Raw genomic sequence first — 20,300 nt, forward strand, 5'->3', positions numbered from 1 at the left:
AGTAGTGTCAATCATCTCTTCCCCCTTCTCTTCTGATGTGCAGGATGGGAATGGGGATGTTTGGCATTCAGTTTGTCCCCTCCCCCTTGCTATTTAACTAGGAGGTGTTCAAATGAACCCATCTACCAAGTCAGGATCTGTTCGTAGTGTCATCTATAGATTGCTAAACTAAAAAAGTAGCACAATATCCAGTGCCTCAGGCTTGCTGCCACTCAGTAGAGAAAGAAATGAACAAAAAAGAAAGGAGGGGTGGGACCAAGGTATTCCTACTATATGACATAATAATATGTGACTGTCCTCATGATCAAATAGACATTGTGAAAAGAGGCTAGTTGCCCCAGTGGGCAAGGAAACTCACGCCATCACAAAGTTTTGGAAATGATTCAAGTGGCAGAGAATAAGGGTGTATGTGGTGAGGAATATGTGGAGCATTGAAACAAAAATAGCAATGAGTTGATAATTTTTTATTTTTTTTCTGAAATGGAGTCTTACTCTGTCACCCAGGCTGGAGTGCAGTGGCACGATCTCAGCTCACTCCAACCTCACCCCCTGAGTTCAAGCGATTCTCCTGCCTCAGCCTCCCGAGTAATTGGGATTACAGGCGCTTGCCACTGCGTCCAGCTAATTTTTTTGTGTTTTTAGTAGACACAGGGTTTCACCATCTTGGCCAGGCTGGTCTTGAACTCCTGACCTGGTGATCCACCTGCCTCTTCCTCCCAAAGTGCTGGGATTACAGGCATGAGCCACCACCAGGCTGGTCTTGAACTCCTGACCTCGTGATCCACCCACCTCTTCCTCCCAAAGTGCTGGGATTACAGGCATGAGCCACCGCACCCGGCAGAGTTGATAATTGTTAAAGCTGAGTGATAGGTACATAGAGGTTCATTATAACATTCTTTCTACCTTCGTGTGTTTAAAACTTCTAACAATAAAAGTGGTTTTTGGCCGGGCGCGGTGGCTCAAGTCTGTAATCCCGGCACTTTGGGAGGCCGAGATGGGCAGATCACGAGGTCAGGAGATCGAGACCATCCTGGCTAACACGGTGAAACCCCATCTCTACTAAAAAATATAAAAAACTAGCCAGGCGAGGTGGCGGGCGCCTGTAGTCCCAGCTATTCGGGAGGCTGAGGCAGGAGAATGGCGTAAACCCAGGAGGCGGAGCTTGCAGTGAGCTGAGATTGGCCACTGCACTCCAGCCTGGGCGACAGAGCGAGACTCCGTCTCAAAAAAAAAAAAAAAAAAAAAAAAAGTGGTTTTTGGCCAGTCGTGGTGATTCATGTCAGTAGTCCCAGCACTTTGGAAGGCCAAGGCAGGAAGATCACTTGAGCTCATGGGTTCGAGACCAGCCTGAGCAACATGGTGAGATCCCTGTCTCTACAAAAAATAAAATAAAATTAGCTGGGCAAGGTGACTTGCAGCTGTAGTCCCAGCTACTTGGAAGGCTGAGCCAGGATGTTGAGGCTGTAGTGAGCCGTGATCCTGCCACTGCACTCCAGCCTGGGAGACTGAGCAAGATCCTGTCTCATAAAATTAAAAAAAAAAAAAAAAATCAATAAACGTGTTTTTTAAGGTTATGGAATTAGACTGAATTGTGAATATTGCCTGATATAACAGGATAAGTCAACAGAACATTTTTGGTAACAGTTTCGGGGGGAAAATTACATATTTTATATATTTATTTATTTTTTAACTAATGGGGTGCTACACACTTTTTTTTTTTTCTTTTTTTTTTAGACAGCCTTGCTCTGTCTTCCAGACTGGAGTGCAGTGGCACGATTATGATTCAATGCAACCTCCACCTCCTGGACTCAGGTGATCTTCCTGCCTCAGGAAGGACTCCAGGGGCACCACCATGCCTGACTAATTTTTGTATTTTTTGTAGACATGGGGTTTTGCCATTTTACCCAGACTGATCTCGAACTCCTGGGCTTAAGTGATCCACCTGCCTCAGCCTCTGGAAGTGTTGGAATTACAGGTGTGAGCCACTGCACCAGGTGAAAAATTACATATTAATGAATTAAGACTTTGCTATTATCTGAATATCTGTGTCCCACTCCCCCCACCAAATTCATATGTTGAAATCCTAGCCCCCAGGGGTGATGGTACTAGAAAGTGAGGTCTTTGAGTGGATTCGTGACATTATAAAAGAGGGCCAAGAGAGACTCCTCATCCCTTATATTATGTGAGGTCACAGCAAGAAGGTGCCATTTATGAGGAAGCAGGCCCTTATCAGACACCTAATCTTGTCTTGTTCTTGGACTTCCCAGGTTCCAGAACTGTGAGAAGTTTCTGTTGTTTATAAGCTACCTAGTTTATGGTATTTTGTTATAGCAGCCAGAGTGGACAAAGACAGACTTACTATTCCAACATTTTATAAGTCCAACCACAAAAAGAAATTTTCTTGTCTTCCTGGAGAAGTGCCTCACTTTTTCTTTAACTTGATCCAATCAAGCATAGCTCAGAAGTTAGTCACAGGAGTTTCCACTGTAGACAAGAGGTAGACAAAGGAGCTTCCTGCAAACTGGAAAAACATTTTTAAATTTCCTATACATAAGCAATGAATTGGTGGAAATGCAATAAAAAGAAAAAAATCCTGTTCACAATAGCAAATAATTTGTTTTAGCAAAAAACACTCTAGGACTAAACTTAATAAAAATGTACAAGACCTGATGAAGAAAACTATGAAATGTTACTGCAGAATATAGATGATAGAATAAACGCAGAATTATACTTGTTTCTGTTTAGAGTCAATATTCTAAAGATGTTGATTACTTTACATTAATCTATAAAGGCAATATAATCACAATGAAATTTTAACTTTTTGGGGAAATTGAAAAATGATTGTAAAGTTTTCATTAAAAATAAATACATAGCCAGGCGTAGTGGCTCACGCCTGTAATCCTAGCACTTTGGGAGGCCTAGGCAGGCGGATCACAAGGTCAGGAGTTTGAGACCAACCTGACCAACATGGTGAAACTCTGTGTCTACTAAAAATACAAAATTTAGCCAGGAGCGGTGGCACACGCCTGTAATCCCAGCTACTCAGGAGGCTGAGGCAGGAGAATCGCTTGAACCCAGGAAGCAGAGCTTGCAGTGAGCAGAGATCACACCACTACACTCTAGCCTGGGCACTCTGTCTCAATAAAATAATAATAATAAAAATAAATATTTTGGAAAAATTGGAAAGGCAGCATATGGGGTTGGGGACTTAGCACACCAGATATTAAAATCTACTATAAAACAATTTTAGACTGGGCGCCGTGGCTTACGCCTGTAATCCCAGCACTTTGGGAGGCCGAAGCTGGTGGGTCATGAGGTCAGGAGATTGAGACCATCCTGGCTAACACCGTGAAATCCCATCTCTACTAAAAACACAAAAAATTAGCCGGGTGTGGCCGGGGGTGCCTGCAGTCCCAGCTACTCCAGAGGCTGAGGCAGGAGAATGGCGTGAACCCGGGAGGCAGAGCTTGCAGTGAGCCAAGATGGCGCCACTGCCCTCCAGCCTGGGCGAGAGAGCCAGACTCTGTCTCAAAAAAAAAAAAATTAATACAGCCTTCAATTAAATAGACCCAAGAATATATGGTAATTTGCTATATGGTTGCATTTTAATTCAGGGAGGTAGACAATTCAATAAATTAAAGATTATTCAATAAATTATACTGGAAGAGCTAACAACAACTTGAAAAAAAAATAAAGTTGATTCGTACCTGTTTTTTTTGTTTTTGTTTTTGTTTTTTTTGAGACGGAGTTTTGCTCTTGTCATCCAGGCTAGAGTGCAATGACGCCATCTCAGCTCACTGCAACCTCCGCCTCCCGGGTTCAAGCGATTCTCCTGCCTCAGCCTCCAGAGTTGCTGGAATTACAAGCGGGCACCACCACACCCGGCTAATTTTGTATTTTTAGTAGAGACGGGGTTTCTCCATATTGGTCAGGCTGGTCTCAAACTCCCAACCTCAGGTGATCCACCCTTCTCTCAAGGTGCTGGGATTATAGGCGTGAGCCACCGCGCCCGGCTATTCTTACCTTTTCTTAACAACTAAATACATTTCAGATATATTAACAGTTAAATGTTAAAAAACTACAAATGTGCTAGAAAACACGTTTGACTCTTTATTAAAGAAATGTAGAAGGCCGGGCACAGTGGCTGACGCCTGTAATCCCAACACTCTAGGAGGCCGAGGCGGGTGGATCACCTGAGGTCAGGAGTTCAAGACCAGCCTGGCCAACATGGTGAAACCCTGTCTCTACTAAAAATACAAAATCAGGGCCGGGCGCGGTGGCTCAAGCCTGTAGTCCCAGCACTTTGGGAGGCCGAGACGGGCAGATCACGAGGTCAGGAGATCGAGACCATCCTGGCTAACACGGCAAAACCCCGTCTCTACTAAAAAATACCAAAAAAAAACTAGCCGGGCATGGTGGCAGGCGCCTGTAGTCCCAGTTACTCCGGAGGCTGAGGCAGGAGAATGGCGTGAACCCGGGAGGCGGAGCTTCCAGTGAGCTGAGATCCGGCCACTGCACTCCAGCCTGGGTGACAGAGTGAGACTCTGTCTCAAAAAAAAAAAAAAAAAAAAATTACAAAATTAGCTGGGTGTGTTGACAGGCGCCTGTAATCCCAGCTACTTGGGAGGCTGAGGCAGAAGAATTGCTTGAACCCGGGAGGCTGAGGTTGCAGTGAGCCGAGACTGTGCCACTGCACTCCAGCCTGGACAACAAGATCACAATTATGTCTCAAAATGAAAAAAAAGAAAGAAAGAAACGTAGAAGAGTACAGAATTACTTTATGAGCTTGCTCTTTTCAACCTCAAATAAATAAAGTTGACAAAATCCATGTTGGTAAGGATATAGGGAAAAAAGGCAACCTCCTTTGTAGTCGGTAGCAGTATAAATGTATAAATGTGTATAAATTTCCAATATACTTGAAATGTCTTATTGACCATACAGTAAATACATATATGAATTTACTCTAAGGATATAATATTACACATGGGAAGAGATATATGCACTGGAATTACTTGTAATATTGAAAAATTGTAGGCCTGAGCGGTGGCTCACACCTGTAATCCCAGCACTTTGGGAGGCCGAGGTGGGCGGATCACCTGAGGTTGGGAGTTTGAGACCAACATGACCAACAGGAGGAAACCCCATCTCTACTAAAAATACAAAATTAGCCAAGTGTGGTGGCACATGCCTGTAATCCCAGCTACTGGGGAGGCTGAGGCAGGAGAATTGCTTGAACCTGGGAGGCGCAGGTTGCAGTGAGCCAAGATGGCGTCATTGCACTCCAGCCTGGGCAACAAGAGCAAAACTCCATCTCAAAAAAAGAAAAACTGTAAACAACTCAGAGGTCCATCTCTAAAGTATTGTTAGTTATAGAATGTTTGCTTTCAAAGAGAACAAATAACCTTGTCTTCAACAAGACAAATGTATTTTTCACACAAAATTGCAATCAGGATAGGAGGTACAATGGGTATGTTTCGCAAGATCATCCAGATTCTTTCTGTCGCTTTACTCCATTTTCCTCCTATATGTGGTCCATCCTTACCACTACCAAACACATGCTACAGTTGGTAAAAGGGAAAGAAAGTAGAACCTGACCTGGAAGTTTCCTCATAACTTCCACTCACATCACATAATGGCCATGCCTAGCTGAATGAGCCAATGAGAAATGTAGTTTGTACATAAGCAGCATGTCTCCAGCTTGGAGACTATCTAATAACCAAAGGAAGAGGATAAAAAATGGATTTCAAAGACTATTATCCCTTTCCATCAGAGATACTGATTAAAGTACACTACATCATTCAGTGAAAAACTGTGCAGCCATTAAAAATAAGAGACAGGCCGGGTTTGGTGGTTCCCATCTGTAATCCCAGCCCTTTGGGAGGCCAAGGCAGGAACATCACTTGAGGACAGGAGTTAGAGACCAACCTAGGCAACATTAGAAGACTCTGTCTCTAAAAAAAATTCATGAGGTGTAATGGTGTCCCTATAGTCCCAGCTACTTGGGAGGCTGAGGTGGGAGGATTGCTTGAGCCCAGGAATTTGAGGCTGCAGTGAGCTATGATTGTGCCACTGCACTCCAGTCTGGGTGATAAAGCAAGACCTTAAAAATGTGTATTATTATACATTATATATATAGTCGTTGTTATATAAAGTTGTATTTGACAGTGAGTTAAAACTGCAACTACAAACATAGGATAATTCTATTTTAAAATTGTGTGTGTTGTGAATATATATAGGTATACATGTAGGCACCTGTGTGTATGTGTTTGTATTTGTGTATTAAATACATATATTTGAAAATATAGAGTTGTCTGGGAAAATGTTCCCTAAAGTATAAATGGCAGTTATTTCTGGAGAATGAAATTGAAAGTGATTATCTATTTTATACAAAACAATGAAAAAAAATGTTTTGAGACAGGGTCTTGCTCTGTCACCCAGGCTGGAATGCAGTGGCACGACCATGGCTCACTGCTGCCTTGACCTTCTGGGCTCAAGCAATCCTCCCACCTCAGCCTTCCAGGTAGCTGGGACTACAGGTGCACACCACCACACCTGGCTAATTTTTTTTTTTTTTTAAGAGATAGGGTGTCGCTATGTTGCCCACGCTAGTCTCGACTCCTGAACTCAAGCGATCACCTCGACTTGGCCTCCCAAAGTGCTGAGATTACAGACATGAGCCACCGCACCCAACCAAAACATTTTTTAAAGCAAAAGCATACATGATTTAAAAGAAAATCTCCAGAAATAACTGCTTCAAACTTGCTTTTAAGGTCAGTTTCAAAATTGCTTGAGATTAGGCCAGGTGAGGTGGCTAATGCCTGTAATCCCAGCACTTTGGGAGGCCGAGGTGGGTGGAACACTTGAGGTCCGGAGTTTGAGACCAGCCTGGCCAACATGGTGAAACCCCCATCTCTACTAAAAATACAAAAATTAGCCAGGAGTGGGCCGGACGTGGTGCCTCACGCCTGTAATCCCAGCACTTCAGGAGGCTGAGGCGGGTGGATCATGAGGTCAGGAGTTCAAGACCAGCCTGGCCAAGATGGTGAAACCCCGTCTCTACTAAAACTTCAAAAATTAGCCAGGTGCGGTGGCAGGCGCTTGTAATCCCAGCTACTTGGGAGGCTGAGGCAGAAGAATCGCTTGAACCCAGGCGGCGAGGTTGCAGTAAGCCAAGATCGCGCCACTGCACTCCAGACTGGGTGAAAGATTGAGATTCCGTCTCAAAAAAAAAAAAAAAAAAAAAATTAGCCAGGAGTGGTGGCGGAAATTTCAGCTAGTTGGGAGGCTGAGGCAGGAGAATCGCTTGAACCCAGGAGGCAGAGGTTGCAGTGAGCCAAGATCTCACCATTGCACTTCAGCCTGGGAGACAAGAGCAAAACTCTGTCTCTCCCGGCTCTCCCGCAAAAAAAATTGCGGGAGAGTAAAGGTGAAGCTCACACAATATTGGAGAAAATTTGGTTAAGCTCTGAGATTAATTAATTTTGGGTCACAAAATGATAGGCAAGATGAGAAAAGTGCTCTTATTGAAAGACATTATAAAGTGATAGATTTAATATACTCAAAGACTTAAGAAAACGTAATTGACTCTGGGTGGTTGGGGGAAGGGAAATGAGGAACATACTAACTAAAATTAGAGGAGACTTTAATTTTTTTTATCACATTTTATTTCTTTCACTGGATGATAAGTTCATAAGTGTTTGCTATAATTTTGGCTATTTTTTCTTCTCTGAAATAATACATAGTAAAATATGTTTTAACTGGATGACAAATAGAGATAAAGTGAATTCTGTTTGAAAAAATTACATACTAATGAATTACGACTTTGCTATGGTCTGAATATCTGTGTCTCTCCCAAATTCATATGTTGAAATTCTAACCCCCAACATGATGGTATTAGAAGGTGAATTACAAATTGTATTGACTTATTTTGCTTATTCTGTCTTTGTCATATTTAAATTTATAACTGAGAAGACATTAATTTGCAAAGAAAATACATTTTTAACAAGATACATGAAATTTTCAGTGAACTTGGCGTTAACTAGGAAAAATGCATAGTTCTAGCCAAACCTACTACAAGCAAAACTTCAGGAGTAGTAGCTGGCACTGAGGCTACTGTGCACTTGAAATATACACCCAGCTTGTGTAACATTTTCCAAGAATACCTCTTATCAAAACTTTTGCTTCTAAAGAGTTTTCCATATTTTTAATTGGAGGGTTTTCGTTTGTTTGTTTTTGTTTTTTTTGAGACATGGTCTCTATCTGTTGCCCAGGCTGGAGTGCAGAGGCATGATCTTGGCTCACTGCAACCTCCACCTCCTGAGTTCAAGTGATTCTCCCACCTCAGCCTTCCAAGTAGCTGGCACTACAGGCATGCGCCACCACACCTGGCTTAATTTTTCTATTTTTAGTAGAGATGGGGTTTTACCATATGGGCCAGGCTGGTCTCAAACTCCTGACCTTAGGTAATCTGCCCGCCTCGTCCTCCCACAGTGCTGGGATTAAATGGCAGATTCCATATGTGAAGAGGTGTGTACACAAATATATGTAAACAAAATAACAGCGGTTTGAATATTTATCTTTATAAACAGTGGTTTGAATATTCACTGAGGGGAAACACATGCAATTCTATGACATAAATTAATGAACTAGAAAATTTATGTAAAGAAATTACATAGAATTCAGAAGAGACATAGAAATGTGAAAGATAGATTCAAAAATACTTAGATTGAGATACAACATGTGTAAGCTGAATTCAAGGAGAAAAGAGAGAATGGGACACAAGCAGTATTTGGAGAGATGTTGGTTAAGAATGTAAGCCCCGGCCGGGCGCGGTGGCTCAAGCGTGTAATCCCAGCACTTTGGGAGGCCGAGACGGGCGGATCACGAGGTCAGGAGATCGAGACCATCCTGGCTAACACGGTGAAACCCCGTCTCTACTAAAAAATACAAAAAACTAGCCGGGCGACGTGGCGGGCGCCTGTAGTCCCAGCTACTCGGGAGGCTGAGGCAGGAGAATGGCCTAAACCCGGGAGGCGGAGCTTGCAGTGAGCCGAGAGCCGGCCACTGCACTCCAGCCTGGGCGGCAGAGCGAGACTCCGTCTCAAAAAAAAAAAAAAAGAATGTAAGCCACATGAGGGCAGAATTTTTTCCCCCCCCAATATCGTATCCCTAAACATAGACTAAAGCCTGATATATAATAAGTACTTAATAAATATTTATTGAATTATGTTGGATTCTATTTCCAGTAATATGGCAAACTAGACACTTACATAAACCATCCCGCTAAAAACATTCAAAATTGGGTAAAATGTAAAAATAAAATCTTTTTTTTTTTTTTTTTTTTTGAGATGGAGTCTTGCTCTGTCGCCCAGGCTGGAGTGCAGCGGCCGGATCTTAGCTCACTGCAAGCTCTGCCTCTCGGGTTCATGCCATTCTCCTGCCTCAGCCTCCCAAGTAGCTGGGACTACAGGCGCCCGCCACCACACCCAGTTAATTTTTTGTATTTTTAGTAGAGACGGGGTTTCACCGTGTTAGCCAGGATGGTCTCAATCTCCTGACCTCGTGATCTGCCCGCCTTGGCCTCCTAAAGTGCTGGGATTACAGGGGTGAGCCACCGTGCCCAGCCAAAATCTTAAAATTATTTCTGAGATCCCAAGGAAACTTTTGTCAAATTAGAGGCAGAAGATGAGATAAAGGAGTCTTTGCAGAAACAAATTTGAGTGAATTTTTAAATAAAACCCGAACCTTCAAAAAACAAAGAAGTTTTGTGGTTGAGCTCATCCTTTTTCTACATTTGGGGGCATTTTTTTCCTCTACATGTAAGAGGTATTTTGAAGAACAAGTTTAAAGAGCACTAGTTATGGCAAGTACATTACAATCTTTCAAAGGCCACACTATATCCTCTACTCTCTTCTCCCCCACCCTCCACCCACAACTTAAAAAAAAAAACAAATCCTCCATTGAAATTTCCCCCCTTCTTCATGAAAAAATCTGCAGTAACAGAAAAGGGGATAGCTGGAATAATCATGTTTTTATTTGTTCATATTGAAGAATAGGGGTTTTTGTTGTTGTTTTGAGACAGGGTTTTGCTCTGTTGCCCAGGCTGGAGTACTGTGGCACAATCACCATTCACTGCAGCCTTGAATTCCCAAGTTCAAGTGATCCTCCCACCTCAGCCTCCCAAATAGCTGGGACTACACACAGGAGTGTGCCACCACACCCAGCTTTTTTTTTTTTTTTTTAATTTTTGTGAAGGTGTCTCACTGTGTTACCCAGGGTAGTCCTGAACTCCTGGTCTCAAGCGATCCTCCAGCCTTAGCTTCCCAAAGTGCAGGGATTACAGGTATGAGCCACTGCATCTGGTCTAAAAGTCTTGCTGTCTGCTAGAGAAAGTCTTCACTTTTTTCTTCAAGGTTGTTTTAGTTCTTTACCTTTTCTGTTCCTATATACATTTTAGAAGCAGCTTATCCATTTTCCCGTACCTCACCTCCCTCTTCCTACACATACTGCTGAAATCTCTACTGGAATTGTTTTGAATCTCAAGAACAACCTGATGAATATTAACAGCTTTTTTTTTTTTTTTTTTTTTGAGACGGAATCTTGCTCTGTCGCCCAGGCTGGAGTGCAGTGGAGCGATCTTGGCTCACTGCAAGCTCCACCTCCCGGGTTCACACCATTCTCCTGCCTCAGCGCCCCTAGTAGCTGGGACTACAGGTGCCCGCCACCACCCCCGGCTAACTTTTTTTATTTTTTAGTAGAGGCGGGGTTTCACCGTGTTGGCCAGGATGGTCTCGATCTCCTGACCTCGTGATCCGCCCGCCTCAGTCTCCCAAAGTGCTGGGATTACAGGAGTGAACCACCGCACCCGGCTAACATCTTTATTATAGTGAATCTTCTAAGGATTGAGCCTGGTACATTCTTCTACCTATTTCTTTTAAAATTTCTCTCAATCTTTTATGGTCTTCTGCGTAGACAGTTTTCGTTTTTCCTTTCCAATCTTCCTCCCATCTATTTCATCTTCTTGCCTTATTGCACTAAGATGTTTCATCCAGTAAAATGTTGAATACATGCAGGAATAGTGGATATCTTATTTTGTTCCCAATCTCAAGGGGAAAGTGTTCAATATTACACAATTGTGTATCCTTTTCATATATGGCTGGACTTAAATCTTCTAATATTTTGTGTAAGATTTTTACATATATATGTGAGGTTACCATGTAATTTTCCCTTTCTTGTGATATCTTTGTGACCTCCTGCTATCAGGGTCACATACACCTCATTAAATGAGCTAAGAAGTGATCCCTTTTCCTCTATTCTCTGGAAGAATTTGTATAAATTGATAAAATTAATTAATGAAATCTTCTGGACTTGAGTATTTAATCTACTCCCTGCCTCCATCTCCCTTCAGGGAAAAGGTTTGAATTACCTTCAAAGGAGACTGTCATGTGGCTTCTCAACACAAACGATAGAATGCAGAAAACAGATAATTAAAACAATAATTCAAATCACAGAAAGAAAATACTCACTAATAGAACTCCACACTGAACAAATATATCCTCCACAAAGGTAGGTGAAGTAATTTTATGACAAACAAAAACTGAGATAATATCACCAGAAGATCCACATTAATGGATATTCTAAAAGATGTTCTTCAGGCTAAGAAAATGTGGCATATATGAGCAATGGAATACTATTCAGGCATTAAAAAAGAATAAAATCCTGTCAATTGCGACAACATTGATGAGCCTGGAAAACAGTATATTAAATGAAATAAGCCAAGAACAGAAAGACAACACATGACCTCTTTCACTCATATGTTGAATCTAAACCAAACTGATCTCATAGAAGTTGAGAATAGAATAGCGGTTACCAGAGACTGGGGAGAATAGGAGGAAGGTGTAAATGGAAGGAGGTTGGTCAATGGGTACAATGTTACAGTTAAATAGGAGGACTAAGTTCTGGTACTCTTGTATAGTAGGGTGACTATAGCTAACAATAACGCATTTTGTTATTTGCTTTTTGTTTTGAGACAGGGTATCACTCTGTCGCCCAGGCTGGAGTGCAATGGCACAATCTCGGCTCACTGCAACCTCTACCTCCTGGGCTCAAGTGATCCTCCCACCCCAGCCTCCCGAGTAGCTGGGATGACAGGTGCATGCCTCTATGCCCGGCTAATTTGTGTGTGTGTGTTTTGTAGAGCTGGGGTTTTTCCCAGTTCCCCAGGCTGCATTGTAAATTTCAAATAGCTAGAAGAAAGGATTTTGAATGTTCTTACAATAAATAAATCATAAGTGGCCAGGTGTGGTGGCTCACGCCTGTAATCCCAACACTTTGGAATCCTCAAGCCCAGGAAGTCAAGGCTGCAGCAAGCCGAGATTGCACCACGGCATTCCAGCCTGGGCAACAGAGCAAGATCCATAGATGTAAGAAGGTATGAAAAGCAATGTTAAAAAGCAGTATTCAATAAATGAATACTGAATGTTGTATAAATCAATAATAATGTATTGTGAGACTTAAAATATAAGTAGACAAACTACATAGAAAAAGTACTATAAATGGCGTAAAATGTTCTAAGGGTCTTGCATCATGCATGGATGTGTGTTATAAATTCTAGGAAAACTGAAAACCACTGAAGCAACAGTAAAAGAATGCAGAAGTATCGAGTTAATAGAGGGGGATAACAGATTAATAATTATTCATCCAGCTCAAAGGAAGAAAAAGATACACAAAATAGGCAAAACAAAAAAAAAGGCGGGGGTAAGGGCAATTAGCTGGGGCTAGGTAGCTCACGCCTCTAATCCCAACCCTTTGGGAGGATGAGGTGGGTAGATCTATTTAACTGGATCGCTTGAGCTCAGGAGTTTGAGATCAGCCTGGCCAACATGGCGAAACCCTGTCTCTACCAAAAATACAAAAAATTAGCCAGGTGTGATGGTGCAGGCCTGTGGTCCCAGCTACTTAGGAGGCTGTGGCAGAAGAATCACTTGAGCCCGGGAGGTGGAGACTGCAGTGAGCCGAGATTGCACCACTGCACTCCAACCTGGGTGACAATAAGACTCCCGTCTCAAAAAAAAAAAAAAAAAAAAAAAGGCAATTAGTAAAATGGTAGATTTGAACCTAAACATGTCAATAAACTTAAGTAGACTATGCCAAGACAAAGGCTGTCCTAATTTTTTTTTTAAAAAAACCTGCTTATAAGACACATTGTTAAATAAAAGGATTACAGAAAGCTTGAAAGTAAAAGGATAGGAAAAGATAAACCATACCAACATTATCCCAAAGAAAGGTTAAGTAGCTATACTAATGGCAGGCAAAGTAGATTTTTTTTTTTTTTTTTTTTTTTTTTTTGAGACGGAGTCTCGCGCTGTCGCCCAGGCTGCAGTGCAGTGGCCGGATCTCAGCTCACTGCAAGCTCCGCCTCCCGGGTTCACGCCATTCTCCGGCCTCAGCCTCCCGAGTTGCTGGGACTACAGGCGCTGCCACCTCGCCCGGCTAGTTTTTGTATTTCTTAGTAGAGACGGGGTTTCACCGTGTTAGCCAGGATGGTCTTGATCTCCTGACCTCGTGATCCGCCCATCTCGGCCTCCCAAAGTGCTGGGATTACAGGCTTGAGCCACCGCACCCGGCCCAAAGTAGATTTTAAGACAAAAGCCTTGTTTGAAATAGACATCTGAAAATTCCAAAAGGATTAATTCATAAGGAAGATGAAGCAATTTTAAATGTATATGCACCTACTATAATCACCTCAAAATATGTAAAATAAAAATAGAAAAGAGAGGCCGGGTGTGGTGGCTCATGCTTGTAATCCCAGCACTTTGAGAGGCAGAGGCAGGTGGATTGCAAGGTCAGGAGTTCGAGGCCAGGCTGGCCAACACAGTGAAACCCCGTCTCTACTAAAAATACAAAAATTAGCTGGGCATGGTGGCAGGTGCCTGTAATCCCAGTTACTCAGGAGGCTGAGGCAGGAGAATCACTTGAGCCCAGGAGGCGGAGGTTGCAGTGAGCCAAGATGGTGCCACTGCACTCCAGCCTGGGTGAGAGAACTAGGCTCCATCTCAAAAAAAAAAAAAAAAAGAAAGAAAGAAAAAGAAAAATATAAAGGACAAAGATAAATCCACAAATCACAGTGGGAGATTTTAACATTCTTCCCTTGGTATGTGATAGAACAAGCCCACAAAGACTTGGTAAGGATATAAAAGATGTAAATAATATGAGTAATAAAATTGACCTAATTGGCACAAACTAAACTGCATATAATAGCTAAAGAATCAACTTTTTTTTTTTTTTTTCAGGGCCACACACCTATAGTTTCCAAACTTAATCATATGCAGGGCCCAACAGCAACTCTCAACAAATTTTAAGTGATTGAAACTATACAGAGAATGCTCTTTAATGAAAGTGGAATTAAGCTAGAAATAGATAATAAAAAGATAATTAGAAATTCTCATACATCTGGGATTTTATTTGGTTTTCAAAAGTTTTATTATGATGTGCCCAAGTATGGTTTTTTAAAAAATTACTTATTTTTTTGAGACCTGGTCTCATTCTGTCACCCAGGCTGGAGTGCAGTGGCACAATCACAGCTCACCACAGCCTCAACCTCCCAGGCACAGGTGATCCTCCCACCTCCATCTCCGGAGTAGCTAGGACTACAGGTGCCTGCCACCATGCCCAGCTAATTTTTTTATTTTTTGTAGAGGCAGTTTTTGCCACGTTGCCCAGGCTGGTCTCGAACCCCTGGGGCTCAAGCGATCTGCCCACCTCAGCCCCGCAAAGTGCTAGGATTATAGGCATGAGAGTCACCACACCTGGCCCACTGTGGTTTTTATACTGAGAAATAAAAATAAAATTCTAAGTCCCCAGCTGAATGGACTCCCTCTTAGCCAAGGTGACCCCAGAGAAACCTGGGAAATTGAGTTCGCAGCTATGAGGGGATGAGAGGTCCAACATGCCTCATTATATCTACTCCCTCACCAACTGCCATTAGGCTTTCCTCCCCAAGGGCGAACCAGAAAGCAGCCCTTTCAAGACTCCACATTGATAATGTCAATTACTAGCTTATCTCCCCAGGTAGAGAACAAAGACAAGATTAATCAGTCCTTCACCCCTCTGCTTCCTCTATTCCTGTTTCTTCAAATGTTCACCTCACCTTATGTAAAATGCAGATTTACTGGGCACTAACTAAAGTCTCATAAGTCTGTAATCATTCATCTCACTGCCATCCTCACCCTCCTCAGACGTTTAAAGGAAAATGTATAAATACTAAACCTCCCGAGAACCTCTTGGGAAAAAAACAGCCAGATACATCCGTGAAACAAGTTTTTACAAGATTTTTTTTCTGCCGGGCATGCCCTCAAGCTAGCTCAATAAACCTCGATGACTAAGACTTAGGCCTCAGTCACTTATTTTGGTTGTCAATATTTATCCAATTTGGGTTCAAGACCATGGGCTTGTTGTGCTTCTCCAGTTGCAGCAAATCCTCAGCCATTTTCATTGACTATTACCTCTCTGAATTACTTTACCATTTTCCTCCCTCGAATACACTGCTCCAGCCACAGGGCTCTTTACTGTTTATTGAAAGGACGTCTTATTATTCCTTTGCTTGGAATTCTCTTCCCTCAGATATCCAAACGGCCTGCGTCTTTACCTATCTGATCTCTAAATGTCACCTCAGCGAGGCATTGACCATCCTACCTAAAATTGCAAAGCCATCCCACTTCAGTACTCCTAACCTTCCTTCCCTTCCTCTCTGTAACATTTACCACTCTCATTTCGCGCTTTTCTGTCCCTCCTGCAAATGTAGGCTCTATGAAGGCAGAATTTTTGTTTTGTCCTAACTCAGTAATGAGAACAGTACCTGGAATACAACATATGCTCAAGAGCTATTAAATAGCTTTTCTTTATTCTTCCAGGTCACTTCACCTGCAAAGCCTTCCCTGGTGACCCAATTATCACATCATTTGCATGAGAACAGCATTTTGTATTTCTTTTTTTTTTTTTGAGACGGAGTCTCACTCTATTGCCCAGGTTGGAGTGGGCATTGTGGTGACACAATCTCGGCTCACTGCAACCTCCACCTCCCAGGTTCGAGTCTCCTGCCTTAGCCTCCCAAGTAGCTGGGAGTACAGGCAGGTTCCACACCAGACTAATTTTTCCATTTTTGTAGAGACAAGGTTTTACTATGTTGGCCAGGCTGGTCTCAAACTCCCGACCTCAGGTGATCTGCCTGCCTCGGCCTCCCAAAGTGCTGGGATTACAGGTGTGAGCCATGATACCAAGCCTAGCATTTTGCATTTCTAACACAAAGGTCAGCAGCCTTGAACATACTGCTCTGTGGATATGTACCTATAAACAGAAGCACATACACAGGGCTGTGAGAACAAAGGCCCAACAAGCATTAACAGAAAACTTAAATTTGAAGGGTGCATTTATTTTGTGGTCTGTTCCCCACTCACCCCTATTTCACTCTGGAGCACCAGGGGACACTGAATTCCACAATCAAAGACCATTCCTTATAGTTAACATGCTGGCTGTCAAAAAGCAAATTTTTGGAAAGGTCAGGATTATTTGATGTAGAGTCCAGAACATCACAAATGGCAGGTCTTAATACAGAAAACTGGACAAAAGGAGTGTGATTTGAGGGAGTGGGTACCTGGATTAAAAATAAGTCTGAGGGTATGTAAGGCAACTAAATTCACATAAATAAGAAATTAGAAGAGAAACAAAAGCCCTTTTAATCTTCATTATATAATCTCAGTTCCTAGATAACTTTGTTCTTCATCCTATAATCTCAGTTCCTAGATAACTTTGTTCTTCATCCATCAAAACAGAAATATATAACATATTTAAAGAGGTAACATTAGTTCACTAAGACAACAAAGATCCTTAAAGGGTTGCGCTATATCTGAAATATCCAAAAAGGCTGAGTAATTTGACAAAGAGCCCCAAATAATTTTGATGTCTCCATACTCCTTTTCAGATCTATTATGTAAAAGCAGCACTCTGGTCACCCTTTAGCTGCACAGCACACAAAGTATTTACAAAAAATGTCACAGAAACTGTTGTCTCCATTATTTGGAAGAAAATGAAGACACATTTCAGGATCTGACTTGGCTCATTGATTCAAACAAACATATTTGGATGTGCTGGAAGAGAGGAAAGAAAGTGGGAAAGATAGAGACCAAGTCACTTAAGCCATGTTATAGACCTGTCATAATTCATTCATAATACTGAAAACCTGTTTTGCACAGGTAGTATTTTAGGTTTGTGTAATACAATGCGGTGGAGGGGAGAAATTAAAAATTCCCATTTTCATGGAGCTTGCATTCTATTAGGAAGCAGACAATAAGCAGAAGTACTACAAAATACAGTGCTAATTGTTACGGAAAAAAACACCAAAGATTTTGAGACAGTCATGGCAAGGAGTGGTAGCTGTTACAAATTTGAATAGGGTAGTCAACTGGCCATGGAAAGCAGAGTTGCAGGCATTTGAGCATCATATTTTTTTAGTATCATTATTTAAGTTCCTTTTTTGAAAAAGATTGGTTGGACATGGTAGCTCACACCTGTAATCTTAGCACTTAGGGTGGCCAAAATGGGAAGATCGCTTGAGCTCAGGAGTTTGAAAACAGCCTGGGCAATAGGGCAAGATCCCCATCTCTATTTAAAAAAAAAAAAAAAAAAAAAAAAAATCACGCTAGGTGAGACAAAGAAAGGCGTAAGAAAAACATTCTCAGATGATTCCTCTTGTTTATTTTTACCTAGTTGTAGTCTCTACCGCACTGGCTTACTAGAACAGTGGTATCGAACCAAATACATAGCTACGTTTCCTGGGCTGTGATTTAATGGCATTCATTTTAACCTCAAAAAGTAAAAATGGGTTGGATTTGTCCAGTTGGATTTCAGAAGAGATTTTAAAGTTTGACTAGTCATAAAAAATTTTTTACACAATAGTAGCCACAAAAGAAATTCCTGAACCTGGGAGGCAGAGGTTGTAGTGAGCCGAGATCACGCCATTGCACTCCAGCCTGGGAAACAGCAAAACTCTTGTCACTCAGGCTGGAGTGCAGTGGCGCCATCTCAGCTCATTGCAAGCTCCACCTCCCCAGTTCACACCATTCTCCTGCCTCAGCCTCCCAAGTAGCTGGGACTACAGGTGCTCGCCACCAGGCCCAGCCAATTTTTTTTGTATTTTTAGTAGAGACGGGGTTTCACTGTTAGCCAGGATGGTCTCAATCTCCTGACCTCGTGATCCACCCACCTCCGCCTCCCAAAGTGCTGGGATTACAGGCGTGAGCCACCGTGCCCGGCCTAGAAATTCTTATTTATGTACTTTAAACCCACATCTTAATGACTGACTCTAATAGCATTGACCCATGTAATCACTACCTTTTTCCCTTTTGAATTTTTGTCAATACATTATTGGTGTGGTGGATTTTGCTTTGCCCAAATTACCTGAGTAATCATGTAAATCGTTATCATTCTAGATAGTGTGTAGAAGGACCCTAGATTGGAAATACAACTCATTGAAGTTCAAACTATCTTTCTTTTGGTGGTTATCCAAACCTTGGTATCTTAAAACATGTTTCCTTAAAAGACCCTTAGATGTCCCTGCCGATTTTTTTTTTTTTTTTTTTTGAGACAGTCAGTCACCACTATGGAATGCAGTGGCACCATCAAAGCTCACTATAACCTCTAACTCCTGGGTTCAAGCAATCCTCCCACCTCAGCCCCCCAAGTAGCTAGAACCACAGGCACACACCTGGCTAAATTTTTTTATTTTTTGTAGAGATAGGGTCTTGCTGATGCCCAGGCCACTGTCGAACTCCTGGCTTCAAGCCATCCATCCTCTAGCCTCAGCCTCCCAAATTGCTGGGATTACAGGTGTGAGCCATAGCACCCAGCCTCTTTCCTAATACAGCTCTAAACTGATTGCAGTCCTAACTCGCCATCTCTATCCCCTTTCAGCTCCTAAGTTTTCCATAAACACTATTTGGGTTTTTTTTTGTAATTTTTTAGACAAGGTCTCACTCTGTCACCCAGGCTGGAGTGCAGTAGTGTGATCATAGCTACTGCACCTCAACCTCCTGGGCTCAAGCAATCCTCCTGCCTCAGCCTCCAGAGTAGCTGGGACTCAGGCTCATGCCACCACACTCAGCTAGTTTTTCTTTTTGTAGACAGGTTTTTGCCATGTTGCCCAGGCTGGTCTTCAGCTCCTGGGCTCAAGCAACATTCCCACCTCAGCCTCCCAAAGTGTTGGGAATTACAGGCCACTGCACTCAACCATAAACACTAGTCTATAATCTCCAGTAGGAAGACTACTGCATGTCTTTTCCCCCTGGGCAACTGTCATTACTTTTATATTCTAACTTATTCCTTGTGTCTTTTCAAGTGAACAATTCCATGGTTCTCTAAACATCAAGTTCCATAAAATTTTAGTTCAAGGATAAAGCATTGATTGGAAACGAAAAAATATATAATCTTATATTTTAAAACTTAAACCTTCCAACCTAAAAATGCATACCACTTGAAAATGTTAGTACAATCTGTTATTAAAATTCCTGTGCTCACTTCAGCAGCACATACTAAAATTGGAACAACACAGGCCAAAAGTGGTGGCTCATGCCTGTAATCCCAGCACTTTCAGAGGCCAAGGCAGGAGTATCGTTTGAGCCAAAGAGTTCGAGACCAGCCTGGGCAACATAGTGAGATCCTGTCTCTACAAAAAATAAAAAATTAACTGGGCATGGTGGTGCACACCTGTAGTCCCAGGTACTTGGTAGGCTGAGGTGGGAGGATCCCTTGAGCCCAGGAGGTCAAGGCTGCAGTCAGATGGTTTGTGCCACTGCACTCCAGCCTGGGTGACAGAGTAAGACCCTGTCTCTGAGGAAAAAAAAAAAGAAACAGATTAAAATGGCCCCTGCACAAGGATGACATGCAAATCCATCAAGCATTCCATATAAAAATTCCTTTCATATACTATGATCAGTAGCACTTAGCTGAAATTATTGAAAATTACTCCTTTCCCCTCAAGCATTCATTATACCCCCATTACTACCCCTCCAATAGTAGACCTTCAAGCCAATACTAGTCTTTTCTATAAGCAACATGAACATGAATACTGTTCAGATTTTCCAGGTACAAATGAGTGGACAAAACTTAATTTGTACAAAGGATTTTAGTGCACACAGTCATCAAATAAAGTGCTTTTTAACCAGGTTAAATTTTATGATCATCCCTTTAATTCACTATTTACCAACCTCTTTCCTGCCAGGGAACACAGGAAATGAAACATTTTGCTG

General features: G+C 42.2%; 1 long non-coding RNA gene across 1 annotated transcript; it reads right to left on the reverse strand.

Moving 5' to 3' along the window:
- Positions 1-2,355: 2,355 nt before the first annotated feature.
- Positions 2,356-19,795, reverse strand: LOC103886203. Its single transcript, XR_649669.2, has 2 exons — positions 19,759-19,795; positions 2,356-2,521 (listed from the first exon to the last, which is right to left on the reverse strand). It is a non-coding gene; the product is annotated as an uncharacterized LOC103886203 (long non-coding RNA).
- Between the last annotated feature and the right edge of the window lie 505 nt (positions 19,796-20,300).

This window comes from Papio anubis, chromosome 7, assembly GCF_008728515.1.
Source record: "Papio anubis isolate 15944 chromosome 7, Panubis1.0, whole genome shotgun sequence".
Lineage (NCBI taxonomy): Eukaryota > Metazoa > Chordata > Mammalia > Primates > Cercopithecidae > Papio > Papio anubis.